Below are 14,504 nucleotides of genomic sequence, written 5' to 3' on the forward strand. Positions count from 1 at the left end.
CGGCAGCCCAACCCCAGCGGGCAGCGCGTCCCGTGTCGGGGACGCTGGGTTCTCTGTGCACCCGAAGGAACCGACTGTACGAGGCTTGGAAGGGCCGGCCTCCAGAGCCGAGGTGACCCAGCCTGCCGGGCAGGGCTGAGTGGCTGGGCGGAGCACGTGACGCTCGCAGCCTGGCTCTTGGCTGGGGGTAGTGGGGGCCCGCCCCGCGCGCCGAAGGCTGAAATCGACTTCTGCCTCTGGCAGGAAAATGAGCTTGTCAGTTTCTGTCTCTAGCGGACCCTCAACCCACTGGAGCAGGGGATTTCGGTAGCATTTAAATTTTATATCTCAGGAATCTGAAAGCAAAAGGTAAGTTGCTTATCCCTCAGAAAAACAAATGACAGGAAGGACCTGGAATACCGTACGGCCACTTTGTTGATTTTTAAAATCGAGTTGAAAATAATCGATCGCTGTGCGAGACAAGGGCCAGTATTTAGCCCCAAATTAGAGACTGACCTTCTGAACAGAAATGTGGTTAATCAGGAGGCGATGGTGGTAAAAGGGCCCGAGGTTAAATACAGAAGGACATGAAAGCTGCCGGAATAAACAGCAAGTAAGTAACCCTGGCCTGCTTGTGAAACAATCCATTTCACATCTCCTTCAGGGGCGCCAGCGAAGGGAATGTTAAAATTGCAATTTAAACTCAAACGAAAGGAAACTATATGAAACTGGAATACAAATAAAAACAGTTCCTGCTTTTACTCTTTCACATTTCAAAAACGTTTATGTGGTTTGCAAGAAAGTTGATATCTTCACAGTTAAAGTCTGAAATATGCCATTTCAAATTTACGAAATGATCACAGTTAGAATTTTCTAAGTCCCTCTAGGCAAGGCTGTTTCAGTTATGAATGAGAAATATTGACATTGTAAATATTTTCTGTAATATGACTCACTTCCGCAGAACGTGATAAAAATTAGAAAACGTATAATAATGAGTTATTGCGAATTAACTTTCATGTCTGAGGGATCAAATTCTTTGCCAGAAGATTTAAGAAAACAGACACAAGTACAACCGTGCTCATGCAATAGCGCTTTACTTTAAACAGTCAAATGTTCAAGTAAGAACTCTGTGGTGTCACTGTTGTTTTCTTCGGCAAAAACACGTTGATATTGGAATGCAGGTATTGAGAATAATTAAAAGCATTATTCATCAGTGCAATTAGTATTATTACATTCCACAATGAATATGCTTCAAATTAATGTATTTGATATACGGTTTGAAACATGGACCCTCTATGCAAAATATGTATATGCACTCTGTATTTTAGCTGTCATTTTGATTTGCACAAAACAGATTTATTTATTTAGTTCTCCGTTGCATTTGATAAAGACTTTTTAAAAATAAAAGACTAAGTTATTTCCTTTCATTACTAATCCCCTTATTGAAATCCTATTACCTGCGTGGAGTCTGGAGTCATTTGGGTCTCCCCTTCTGTGTGCTGTTTGTTTCCCACAGTTGGTGTAAGGCTAGGCCAGCTGCCCACACCAAACACACCGCCCTGAAAGGAGGCCAGAGCGAGGCTTCCCGGCCACTCGCTCCTCGCCTCCAGGGACTTCCAGGGTCTTCCCCCACCCCCCTCGCCCCGAGGGCGTCACGTGGCGGCGTGAGCCCGCCTCCCGGTGACGTCAGCGCGTTCGCAGCCGTTGCGCCGAAGAAAGGATGCTCTAGGCTGCGGTGCAGGTGGGCGACCGGCCTGCGCCATGCGGCACTGCAGGTAAGGGACTCTGCAGGAGGAGCCCCTGCAGCCCGTCGGCGCCCCAGGGAGCGAAAGTGGGGTTTCTGTCTGGCTGCGGCTGCTGCAGGCACCAGGCAGCAGGGGGGCGCGGAGGGCGGCTGCTGCAGGCTCACGCGTGACTTGGGTCTTGGCAGGCGCACCCTGGGAAAGTGGGCAGGGGCCAGACTGAAAGACCCGGGCCTCTTTCGCAGGAGGGGAAGAAAATCAGGAATGATCACAGTACACGCATTGTAAGGAGAGGCAGGGGCTTGTCAAAGATAACTGTTTACCGACGGTCATTGTGCTTCTTAAATAATGACACATTTACTGATTCTCCTTCCAGGGGGTTGTCCTCAGTAGTCAGCCTGATTTCTTTCAAAGCCAAGCTGCTTTGCTTGAAATGGAATGGAAACTTCTTGGTTAGCATTTGAAGAGCTAGATGTGTGGTCTAAATTGTTTGGCATTATTTTGCAAGGTTCCAGCATTTAAAGGGGATATGTCAGAAATGTGTTTGTTTTCTCCAGGTGTTTTAAATAGATTAAAAAATAACTATCCAATAAAATAAAATAAAGCTTCCACTGTGCGTGTAGGAGAGTGCAAACCAGCTACATCTGTTAAGAACAAAAAGGTCTTTAGAAGGGGGTGGAGCTGGAAATGAACACCAAAAGCCATGAATTTCCAGTGTTCTTTTTCATTCCATTGCTAAATAATTTGCTTGCTGAAAGAAGGGGCTTGATGACGCAGTGGCAGACAGCGGGGGATCAGCTGACTTCAATTTTAGCAAGACCGGAGGTGGATTTTAAGGGACTCTTTTGAGAGTCCAGGCCTGTGTTTACGTTCCTTTCTCTGGTTCACGTACGACCCGAGGCCAGCACGTGTGTGGGTACCCTTAGGAGGAGAATGTGGCATTCTTTCCTGTAAACCGTGTCCCCTCTGGAAGCCGTGGTATCACTGAATTGTATTGGAACTCACGCCATGTATCATTTGACCCATCCAGCAACTGTGGGAGGACCTGTAAAACAATGCTATTTTAGTTGATAATTAAATACGGCATTTCTTTCAGCGTTTGGACACCCTGATGTGTTGCTGCAGTAATTCAGTAATTAATTTACTGCAGTTTTCTTCATTTGGTTCAGGTTGGCTATTAGAGTCAAGATCCTCAGGCCCCTACCTTCCCTTCTCCCGCAGCCCAACCCTAGACAGAGCAGATGATAGACAGATGTAGTAGAGACCTGATTCCACTTCTGGCTTTGGGACTGTGGAACCTGGGACAAGTCACTTTGCGTCTTTGGGAGTCAGTTTTCTTGTCCCCAGGGTAACCAAGGAATTTATATCAGGGGTTCTCAGCCTTGGCACTATTGACGTTTGGGGCTGGATAAATCTGTTGCGGGCACCGTCCTGTGCTCTGGAGGATGTTTGTTTAGCTGCATCACTGGCCTCCACCCACTAGATGCCAGTAGCCCCCGCCCCCCAAGTTGTGACAATGAAAAATGTCTCCAGACCCGGCCACTTGTTCCCTCATGGGGCTCCATTGCCCCTGGTTGAGAACCACTGATTTGGATGATCTTGAAATGTTCTTCTGGCTCTGGTATTCTAGAATTTATTTTCCTATGATTTGTTTCATGCTGAGCCCTTGGTCAGAGATCCGATTCCCTTTCATGATGTTGTCAATGCGAAGACTTTTTTATGCTCTGGGGTTCCAGAAGTAGCTTCAGTCAAAAAGGGGAGGCCTGTTTTGTGTGCCAGGCGTAGCCGGGAAGCTAGCTTGCCAGAGTGTCAGGGAAGGAGGGAAAAGCACAAGCAGTAGGTCAGCGTGTTTGGAACTGGGGTAGCCCAGAGTCCCCCATCCTTATCTGCAAAAGTGGGAATAGAAGGACCTGTGTGGAGGTGTCGAAAGGAGGGACTGAGATAACGGGGGTGCTGGTGCCCGTGTGGCCATCACGGTCATGCGCTTTACGCTGCAGCGTAGGACTGGCCGCTAAAGGTCTGGCTCTGACACTTCAGAGAGCGGCTTTGCTGCATCACTTCACCTCTTGGAGCCGTTGCCGAAAATGTAAATGGGGCTACTGTACTTGCTGGTCCTGCTTCTTTGGCTTTTGGGGGGATCAGATGGATGTAAGAGGGTCAGCAAGCTGGAAACTCCCGGGAGACAGGAAGCAGTCACGGCAGTGGCATTGCAAGGCGTGGGCCATGTGTAGTGGGTTTGGGGGAGGGAGCTTAATAAGGATCAGAAAAATTATCCTTGTCCCCCCACGGGCCTGGGACTGTGGTGTGCCCCTCCCCCAATACCCTTGCCCTCAGCTCGCTCTCTCTGCCTCTTCCTGGCCCCATAAAAATTGCTCTCCTGGGGGAGGGTTGGTCTTTAGCGAGAAGGAGCCAGTGTGCAGAGGCCAGGGCACAGGCAGCCTCCTTTGTCCACTTCCAGCCATTTTCTTTACAGGTGGCGCCCACAGCCAGCCAGGTAGCTTGTCCCCAGAGTGGCTTGGCACCCTGTGTGGGTCATTGGGCGCTGTCTCTGCACCCAATGATGTGAAAGAAAATGAAAAAGGAGGAGGGCTTCCCTGGTGGCGCAGTGGTTCAGAATCCACCTGCCAATGCAGGGGACACGGGTTCGAGCCCTGGTCCGGGAAGATCCCACATGCCGCGGAGCAACTAAGCCCACGCTCCACAACTACTGAGCCTGCTCTCTGGAGCCCGCGAGCCACAACTACTGAAGCCCGCACGCCTAGAGCCCGTGCTCTGCAACAGGAGAAGCCACTGCAGCGAGAAGCCTGCGCACCGCAATGAAGAGTAGCCCCCGCTCGCCGCAACTAGAGAAAGGCCCCGCGCGGCAAGGAAGACCTAATGCAGCCTAAAATAAATAAATAAAATAAATAAGTTAAAAAAGAAAAGAAAGAAAATGGAGGAGGATTCTCCATCAAATGAGACTTAAGAGATGGAATCACTGTCCTAGGCAGCTCTGCTGCTGTGACAGAGTACCACAGACTGGGTGGCTTATCAACAACAGACATTTATTTCTCACAGTTCTGGAGGCTGGAAGTCTGAGATCAGGGTGCCAGCCTGGTTGGGTTCTGGTGAGGGCTCTCTTCTGGATTGCAAATGGCTGCCTTCTTGTGTCCTCACATGGTGGGAAGAGAGCAAGCTAGCTCTCTGGCCTCTTCTTATAAGGGCACTAGTTGCATCGTGAGGGCTCCATCTTCATAACTTAATCACCTCCCCAAGGCCCCACGTCCTAATACCATCACATTGGGGATTAGGATTTCAATGTATGAATTCTGGGGGATACAGTCAGTCCATGACAATAACCAAATATAACTTGTGCCCTTGATTGGATCCTGGCTTGAACAAACATCAGTAATAGGCTTTGGGGACACCTGGGTTATTTTTATGTGCCTGCCTTCTAGATCATGCGAGGAAAGTATTGTAAACTTGATTAGATACCATAATCTTGTGGTGTGGTAGGCACCCAGCTCAGCCACTCCTCATTCCTGACACAGAAACAGTGAGATGAGACATGGTTGTTTCCTGCTGCCACGTTTCAGGGTAATTTGTTACACAGCAGTAGATAACTAACACGTGTATATGTACAGGAGTCTCAGTTTTCAGTGATGCATGCTGAAGTAGTTAGGGGTGAAGTGTCATGAGAGCAATAAGTTACTTTTAAAGTTTTTTATTTTTTTAACATTTTTGGAGATCTTTTTAATGTATGACTGAATTGGAGACAGATGAATTCTCAAACCTGCTTCTGCATTCCGTCTGTTGCAGTATCACATGTCATGTGTAGCCTCTGGAAAATTCCACTGTACACTCATGAGAGAATGAGAAGGGAAAAAGGCAAATAAAAATTTACAATTATTATAAGAATGTTTTTGGCATCATGGACCCCCTTAAAAGGCCTTGGGGACCTCAGGGTGTTCCCAGACTACACTTTGGGAACCACAGTAATTTACTTTTAAATGGTTCAGTTGAATGGAGAGAGAGCGAGAAGAGGCAAATACAGTGAAATAGGAAAACTGGTTGAATCTGATTGGTGTTATTAATTGGACTCTTCTCCATAATGTGCTGTGTATTTGAAAATGTGCACAATAGAAAGTTTAAAAGAAGGTAGAAAAGAAATGTAGACTCTTGGACATGTGAGGGATTCTGACTGAGATCCGAGGGTGAAGCCCAGGGGGAGCATTCTTAACCTGAGCTCCAGGTGCCCTTGACCGCACGAACCTGAGGCCCAGGTGAGACCTGCTGGCCCGGAGGTTCCCAGCTTACCCAACAGCCCTCCAGCCCTGCACCCTCCCAAACCAGACCCAGGGGGATTAGTTAGTGGTGAGGAGGGTGGCTGTATGAGCCCTCTGCAAATTCTGGCACGTGGGCTGCGGGAAAGGCCTTATTATCAAGCCCTTGCTTGACTGTATTGTCAGGGGCTGGCCAGAGATAAGTTGTCCTTTCTAAGGGCAGGGGTGGTTTCCTTTCTAGAGAGTGATAAGTATTTTTTGAATGACTTGTTTTCCATCGAAATAGTAATAGATGCTTTTGGGGAGGATTTCACGCAGGATAAAGGTTATGGAAAGAAAACAAAGTCTCTTTCCCATTCCTGGTCCCCCATCCCACTTCCAAAGGCAACCCTGATAACTGTCTTATATACTGTTTCAGAAAATGTCTGTGCAAATACATCCATCTATAGAATGTATATAGCACTTTCCTTTTTCTTTTTTCTTCACTAGGATTTAATGTACATGGAATGAAATGCATGGATCTTAATTCAGTTGGTTTTGACCAACTGAAGAGAACATTCTTGGTACTCCCAGAGGGCCTCATCTTGCCCTCCTTTAGTCAAATCCTCTGGCTGGAGGGTGCCACCATGCTGATTTCTGTCAGCACAGTTTACTTTCGCCTGTTCTTGAACTTCATATACCTGGAGTCCTATGATCTGTACACTCTTAGGTCTGGCTTCTGCACTGACCATGATTGTGAGATTCATCCGTGTTGTATCATGTAGCACTGATTCATTCGTTCATTCCACGTTCTTGTGAAAGTACTTGGGAGAGTAATATCCTTGATAGACCTCGTTTCTCTTACTCCTGCTGTTTGGAAGCTGGTGTACATCAGCTTGCTCACAGCATGTTCCAGAGTGTGGACGGTGTGGAAGTTTACTTAACCAGTCCCCTCTTGATGGGTGTGTGGATTCCTCAAGCTTTTGTAATCAGTGCTTATGGTATTATGCCACTGTAAAAATGCCAAACAGGAGAAGACCTCTGGGATTAATTAAACGCATAGAATTTAGATGTTGGAAGCTAGCTAGCTTCAAAAATCAAAGGAACCCTTATATTTTACATACGACTAAGAGATGTCCCGAGAAGTCGGGTGACTTGCCCAAGGTCACGTGACCAGTAGCGACAGAGTTGGAGAACCACCCAGGTCCCCAGATGCCTTGTACAGAATGTTCTTTTTTGCACTGTAGGCTCTGTGAGGGAAGGAACTGTGTGTGCTGTGTTCACCACTGTAAACCCAGCACATAGCACGTGGCAGAGTAAGTGCTCATTAAATATTCGTTGGATGAAAAATTAAGTGGAATGTTAGTACCCTGAGAAAAGACCACCGATATCCTGAGAACTGCAAAGGCGTTTCCAAGAGATGTGAGCCTCGATATTCATTCATTCATTCATTCACTCCCTCATGTACTTCTTTGTTCAACCGCTATCTGTTGGGTCCCTGCTGTGTGTCTAGGCCAGGGTTTCTCACCCTGGACACTATGGGCTCTCGGGCTGGATGATTCTCTGTGGTGAGGGCTGTCCTGTGCACAGTAGGATGTTTAGCAGCGTCCCCGGCCTCCACCCACTCGATGTGGGTTGCAACCACTGCCCCGTCCCCCACTTGTGACAGCTGAACTCCAGACATTGCCAAGTGTTCCCTGGTGGGCAAAATTGCCCCCGGTTGAGACGCACCAGTCTAGGCCCTGGGGTTTACCGTGGAACCAAATGGCCAAGGTTCGTGCCTCGGTGGAAGGGACATTCAAGTCTAGGAAAGAGAAGATAACTGTATTTGTTAGGTTGTGCTGTCGCATGAAATATAGTGGGAGGCGGAGGGTGGGCAGTGGTGGATTCAGAACCCTGGTTAGACAGGGCGGTCACGGAGGCCCCTCTGAGGACTCACACGTGACCAGGGACTGAGGGGGAGCCACGTGAACACTGAGGGATCAGAGAGCTCGGGCTGAGGGAACAGCCAGTGCAAAAGCCCTGAGGCGAGGCAGCAAGGAGGTGGGCGTGTCCAGAGAAGAAACACCCAGAGAAGCATGGGGGGAGAGGTGCTTGGAAGGGTGGCTGGGCGGACCCTGTGGGGACTCGGCAGGAGTGGCACCAACCCTGGTGACTCTAGGTATGATGGCAAGCCCCTGGGTGCTCTTGGGTGGGAGAGTGACGCTTCGGGGCTTGTGTTTGAAAGGATGGCTCCGGCTGCTGTAAGGAGAAAAGTCAGAGGTGGGTGAGAGAGAAAGCAGGGTGGCCAGCGAGGAGGTGGGGACGGTGGCCACGTGAGCGGTGACCTGGGTGGCCAGGTGAGCTGTAGCTTAGAGGACCGTGCCCTTAACTAATTTAGCAGCCATGTCGTGCTTGGAGTCAGGCGGGCCTTGGTTATCAGAGGAGCACGTGCGGTCAGGTCACACTGTGAGTGTGTGATTACAGCGCCTCGAGCTGGAGGCCACCTGCAGCACCTCTCAGGACAGGGTCACCAGTGACGGGCGGCAGTTCGCGGGGACAGCAGAGGCGACAGCTTTGCATTCCACATATGACACTGGAAAGGCTCCCCTCGCGGCCTCCTGGTGTGGATGAAGTCGCTCGAGCTTTCTCACGGGCCCTTGAGCCTGCTGCCTGCCTCTTTCCCCGTGAACTGGCTGTTCTCTGTCTAGAGGGCTACGCCACCCCCCATGCTGGCCAGCCCGGGTCACCCACGGTCCACTGTCGCCGAGCCCTCCCGTGCAGGTCCTTGGGCCGTTCCTGAGAGCAGGGAGCTGGCCGTCGGTTGGACTGATGGAAGTTTGAGACCAGAGCCTTCCCCGTTGGAGGTGACTGTCCCCCTCCTGGGGTCCCATGCGGGGAGAGCCCTGCGGGCTAGGCCGGGCCCTCGACCCCCCTGAGGATGCTGCCGGGCCTGCTCCCACCAGCGGCAGCGCTGATCCGGGGGTGGGGGGTGGGGTTTGGCTGGAGGGAGCGTGACACAGACACACCAAGTTCTCTTAATCCCCTCGGGAGGTCTGTTCCTTGCCCTGGTGCCCGGGGACCTGCTGACTCATTTCTCGTGGCTGCTGTTGCTTCCCCTGGCCTCGCCCCGCACTTTTTACCACATCTCTGGGGGTGACCGGAGCTTACCTCCTGCCGGGATCTTAGCCTCCCTTCTGGGTTGCGATGGTCAGTGTAAAATGTATTGTTTCCATCCACCGGAGCCCTTGGAGGTGCTGGTTGGGTTAGGACGAGAGGGGCCGCCGCAGCGATCCCAGACACGTTATTTCCCTCTTAGCTCCGTCAGGCCTCCCACCAGCCCCCCTTTTGCCCAAAACATAGGAGTTGACTGACATTTCGGCCCTCACCTTGGTAACCCCGCTGGAATACGGTTAAGCTACCCTGTGGCCGTGTTCCCGCTGTGGCCTTGCTCCGAGGACACTGCGAAGGGCACCTCGAGGCTGCATTGGAGGACTCCGTGCATTTAACCTTCACGGAGATGCTAGTTGTGAGTGTCTGTGACATTGTTTTCATCCACGAGGGGGGAGTAGCCCACATGAGCAGGAAGTAGACTCTTGCGGAGGAAGATGGTCTGCAGAGGTCCCAGGAGAGAGAGGGACACCGTGGCGTTTCTCACGAGCATCGTCTTCAGCCGCTGTTACGGGCTGATATTGTGTCTCTCAGAGCTCACATGGTGAAGTCCTAACCCGTAGTACCTCAGAATGCGACCTTACTTGGAGATGAGATCTCTATAGAGGTAATCAACTTAGAAGGAGGCCATGAGGGTGGCCGCAGTCCAGTGTGACTGGGGTCTTTACAGGAAGAGGAGGTTTCTGCACAGACAGGCGCAGAGCGAGGAGGGTGTGAAGGGGCGCGGGGAGAAGATGGCCGTCTACCAGCCCGGGAGAGAGGCCTGGGACGGATCCTGCCCTCACAGCCCCCAAGGAACCAACCCTACTGTCGCCTGGATCTCAGGCTTCTGGCCTCCAGCATTAGGAGACAAGAAGTTGCTGCCATTTGAGCCACCCGGCCTGTGGGGCTGCTCAGGGCAACCCAGGTGAACTAATCCAGCCGTGTTTTCTGGGGCACACGAGCCATCGCCCACCCGGGAGGTTGGACGGTAACCCAGCAGCCTTCACTTGAGCGCTTTCCGCGCAGTTTAGGAGAAGCTTGGCGAGCAGTGCCCTCTCCGTGGAAGCAGGTAGCTCCTGGGTCCCGAGAGGAACGAGGCCTGTTCAGTCCTCTCACGACCCAAGAGGGAGGGCCCTCAGGGCCCCGGTGGGAATCTGGCTCCCCGCTCACTGTCTGTGGGACTTGGGCTTGAGACCTAACCTCCCCTCTGCCTCAGTTTGCTGATCTGTAACGTGGGCCTGAGGGTGACGGCATTTACTTCGGACGGGAGCGCTGTACAGAGTCGTCGTCGTCGTCGTCGTTCCTGTGAGGAGGGGGCTCTGGGGAAGTTCTCCATCCTTGGCCCTGGGTGGGGAAGGCGGAGACCCCATGGCCGTCTCCCTGCCCTCCGGGGGGGATGTGAGAACACTGAGTCCATTGCGCCACCGGAGGCCATGTGCAGTTGGCCTCGGCCCCTTCCCAACACGCAGGCTGTGTTCTGAAAGGGGACAGATAGCCGCGCAGCCCTGGGGCCGCAGGAACCGTGCCACGGAGGGCGGCTGCGCCCTGTACCAGCTCGCCAGCCTTGGGGGCAGAAGGGGCGCGGGGAGGGCTGGGTGCTGGGCAGGGGCCAAGGGGGAAGCAGGAGGGGGAGGTAGAAGTGACCCTCCCCCTCTGTGCCCGCTCCAGGCAACATTTTGAAGCTGACAAACTTTAATTCTCACGTCTCTTTCTGTGCATCCTGCGGCTTGAGCTTTCTTCTCTTGGGGACGCCCGAGGGTGCCGTGGCCCTCGGCCTCTCGCCACGTGGCCACCAGGGGACTCCTCTCAGTGTCAGCATCGCTGGGTCTAACCCCCCCGCCCATCCCGGGGAGCGCCGTGTGGTGGCTGGAGCATTGGCTACGGGGGGTGGATGAAGCGTGGCCCGTCACCTGCCTAGAGGTGTCTGCATCTTGAAAGCGAGACTCCATCATCTCAAATGAATTTGAAGTTGCTGGGGTTTCAGGGGAGATGGCGAGGGGAGGGGAGAAGCTTTGACTAGTGGGGGAACCGGCCTCCAGGACGGGCCCGATGACTGCCTCCTGTGTTCATGGCCAAGTGCAGCCTCTCCCACAGAGTCCCTCAGGGCTGACTGTGCCACCGGCGGGGTGCGCTGGAAGGGACGGCATGTGACTCGCCAGGCTAGGCCATAAGAGACTGCTGCGTCCACCTCGCTCCTGTGGAGCACTTGTTCTAGAGGAAGCTGACTGCCACGTCCCGAGGACGCTCATGCAGTCCCGTGGAGGCGCAGGGTGCAGTGGAACCGAGCCGTCGCGCCAACAGCCAGCGCTGACTTGCCTTCAGATGCCTGCGGTCCTGGGCGACAACCTCCTGAGAGACCTCGAATCAGAAAGACCCAGCCAAGCTGCTCCTGAATCCCCAACCCATAGATACTGTGTAAGATTATATGTTTATTATTTTAAGCTGCTGAGTTCTGAGGTAGTTTGTTATGTAGCATTCTAGATAATAACACCTGGGGAGGAGAGGAGCTCCATGCACGGTTTAGGTTATTGATTGTAAGTTAGGGCATATTGATGATGAGCTTCAGTGTGTTGACTTTAAGTAAATGGACAACTGCGTATATTTCAGGAAAATGTCTACTTCCCTGCTGATCTTCATAGCCTGGAGACTTCAGTCTCCACTAGCCCCCAAATGCCACTGGGGTTTGGATGTCTGCTGTCACTTCAAGCACGCAGCATTGCAAATCTGGGATGTCACTTTCTTTGGGAGCATCTCCCCTTTTCTCCCTGCACCAGTGAAATGTGCTCCGGCCCGTAACGCAGCTTGGAGCCCATGTCATGGTGGGTTTGCCAACCCCAGTGCCTTTGCTCGGTCAGAGGGTTTAGACTTTGGACATGAATTATTTCAGTGGGAGATCAGTTTTTCTAGGTAGGTATTTTAAAAGAGAAAGAAAGTAGTTCACAGGCGCTTGAGAGAAGTGTTGCAGCATGCCAACTAAAAAAATCTAACTTCTGTACAGTGAGGCGGTGAGATTTAATTCTAGTTGATGGGTCTTTTGGGTTGCCTTGAGTAATAAATCTTTAATTGAAATATATGCAGAAAAGCGTGTAACTTTTCTGCACATATATTTGTGTGCAGTATATGTGTGTAAGTGTACAGCTTGCTGAATTTTCACAAAGTCATCACACCTGGGTAACCAGTGCCCAGATCAAGAAACAGGAAGTGGGACTTCCCCGGTGGCACAGCGGTTAAGACTCTGTGTTCCCAGTGCAGGGGGCCCGGGTTCGATCCCTGGTCAGGGAACTAGATCCCGCATGCCTGCTGCAACTAAGAGTTCGCACGCCGCAACTAAGGAGCCCACGTGCTGCAACTGAGGAGCTGGCGAGCTGCAACTAAGACCCGGCACAACTAACTAACTAACTAACTAACTAAATGAATATTTAAAAAAAAGAAAAAGAAAAAACGTGACCAGCCATCAGAAGCCACCCTCATGTCCCTTCTGGTCACTCCTCAGCCCAAGGGTAACTGCTGTCCTGATTAACTCCACACATTCGGTTTGCTTGTTTGGAACTTTGTTTTTTTTTTTTTTTTTTTTGGTGGTATGCGGGCCTTCCTCTGCCGTGGCCTCTCCCGCCGCGGAGCACAGGCTCCGGACGCGCAGGCCCAGCGGCCACGGCCCACGGGCCCAGCCGCCCCGCGGCACGTGGGATCCTCCCAGACCGGGGCGCGAACCCGGCTCCCCTGCATCGGCAGGCGGACGCGCAACCACTGCGCCACCAGGGAAGCCCTGGAACTTTGTTTTAATGGACTCATGTGTTCCTGTGTCTGGCCTTCCCTTGACATTGGGTTTGCGAATTTCGTCCTTGTCAGTGTATGTAGTGGTAGGTTGTTTATTCTTGTGGTTGTGTCTAGTCACATAGTTTTCTCTGTATATAGGTGTCTTTTTTCTCTTGCTGCTTTTTTTTCTTGCTGCTTTTAAGATATCCTCCTTTTCACTGGGTTTAGCAATTTGATTATGCCACTCCTTAGTGTGGTTTTATTCTATTATTTATTTGGGTGCTTGGGGTGTATTGATTCACTGAGCTTCTTGTATCTGTGGGCTTGTAGTCTCGTAGTTTAAATCCTGACAGGATTTCCTAGAGTAAAAGTTCTGGGCCACAAATGAAAATGTATTTCAGAGAAATTTCTCCAGAGAATTTAAAGGGAGTTTTAAACCAATTTCTCTCTCACCTCCTCCACTTGGATAAGAAATTCCAAGTAGGGTTTGGCTCATCGGGCTGCTGAAGGGACTGCCAACTCCTGGTGCTCCCCTGCTTCCCGCTGTGATGGGTCCAAAGTCCACTTCTTTGGGCTCCCAAGATTCTGGGTCAGATGCCTGTGGTTGGGTGTCAGCCAGGATGTTGGCCGGCTGCACCGAGGAAGAGATCTGTCTATATTTGTCAGCCCAGCTTTTTTCCTGGGTGAAAAATAATAAGGGAAAATTCAGGATGAATCGAGCAGTTAAAGAAACCCCCCGAGCCTAGGAGGGGAAAGCAAGGCGTGCCCTTCAGACTCGCGTTGCTACAGAGGATAAAACTGCAGACCGTGGTGCACGTGAAAGGCGATGCAGTCAAAGAGACGTGTCCCAACCTCTCATTTTCACGTCTAGTGACTTGAGTATGGTTTTCGTATTCTTTTTGTCCTGTGTTTACTCACAGGCAAGCTATCTTTCTTGTATGTATTTTTGAGTGTGCCTGTGCAGTGATGTCCCAAGCATTGAGCTGACTGCTTGATAGAGTTTTCTATCTCTAGATGGATGTAATTTTGTTTGTTTTTTTAAAAAAATGTTCATTTAAATGTAGTTGATTTACAATGTTGTGTTAGTTTCAGGTGTACAGCAAAGTGATTCAGTTATACGTATATACGTAAATATAGGTATTCTTTTTTTTACATTCTCTTCCATTACAGGTTATTATAAGATATTGAGTAGAGTTCCCTGTGCTATACAGTAGGTCCTCGTGGGTTATCTATTTCATAGTTTAATCCCAAACTCTTAATTTATCCCTCCCTCCCCCTTTCCCCTTTGGTAACCGTAGGTTTGTGTTCTCTGTCTGTGGGTCTGTTTCTGTTTTGTAAGTAAGTTCACGTGTATCATTTTTTAAGATTCCACATATAGGTGATATCATATGGTATTTGTCTTTGTCTGTCTGACTTACTTCACTGAGTGTGATCATCTCTAGGTCTAGATGGGTGTAGTTTTAATAACGCTCCTTGTAGAGGAGAGATCGTGTATGCGGTGGGTGAAACTTTTTCGGGTTAACGGATATTGTAACTGTACAGCAGGCTCAGCAAACACTGCCTCAGAGGTGCAGACGGGGGCTTCCGTGGTGGCGCAGGGGTCGAGAGTCCGCCTGCCGATGCAGGGGACGCGGGTTCGCGCCCCGGTCCGGGA

At 51.0% G+C, this 14,504-nt stretch overlaps 1 protein-coding gene across 1 annotated transcript in view; it reads left to right on the plus strand.

Annotated features, from left to right (window-relative positions):
• Positions 1 to 206: 206 nt before the first annotated feature.
• Positions 207 to 14,504, plus strand: part of CLCN4 (chloride voltage-gated channel 4) — an 80,898-nt gene continuing 66,600 nt past the window's right edge. The window contains exon 1 of the mRNA XM_028492515.1: positions 207 to 348. The gene's annotated coding sequence lies outside the window, so the exon portion shown is untranslated. The remainder of the gene's footprint in view (positions 349 to 14,504) is intronic.

Source organism: Physeter macrocephalus, chromosome 7 (assembly GCF_002837175.3).
Source record: "Physeter macrocephalus isolate SW-GA chromosome 7, ASM283717v5, whole genome shotgun sequence".
Lineage (NCBI taxonomy): Eukaryota > Metazoa > Chordata > Mammalia > Artiodactyla > Physeteridae > Physeter > Physeter macrocephalus.